Here is a 294-nt window from a genome sequence, read left to right as displayed (position 1 = left end):
TTGAAAAATTTAGGGCAAAGATCAGGAGTCACCAAGAGAAATCACAAAGAGGCAAGCAAGAAAAGTGGTAAGGAAAATTACCACCCACCGCCGGGCGGTACCACTCTGCCGCCGGGCAGTGGCGTCGAAAAATAGAACCCGAGCTCTTTAAAAGCTGGGTATTTTCAAGATTTCTTCACTTTGCTTTGCCCCTTTGAGTTTCGCCTGGCGGTCTCCCTACACTTTGCTCCAGATTTGCACTTCCAAGAGGGTTTTTAAGAGATTTCTTTACACTTTCTAAACACCCACTCACAA

The sequence above is a fragment of the Vigna radiata genome, chromosome 2 (assembly GCF_000741045.1).
Source record: "Vigna radiata var. radiata cultivar VC1973A chromosome 2, Vradiata_ver6, whole genome shotgun sequence".
Taxonomy (NCBI): domain Eukaryota; kingdom Viridiplantae; phylum Streptophyta; class Magnoliopsida; order Fabales; family Fabaceae; genus Vigna; species Vigna radiata.
This window is presented reverse-complemented; position numbering follows the sequence as displayed.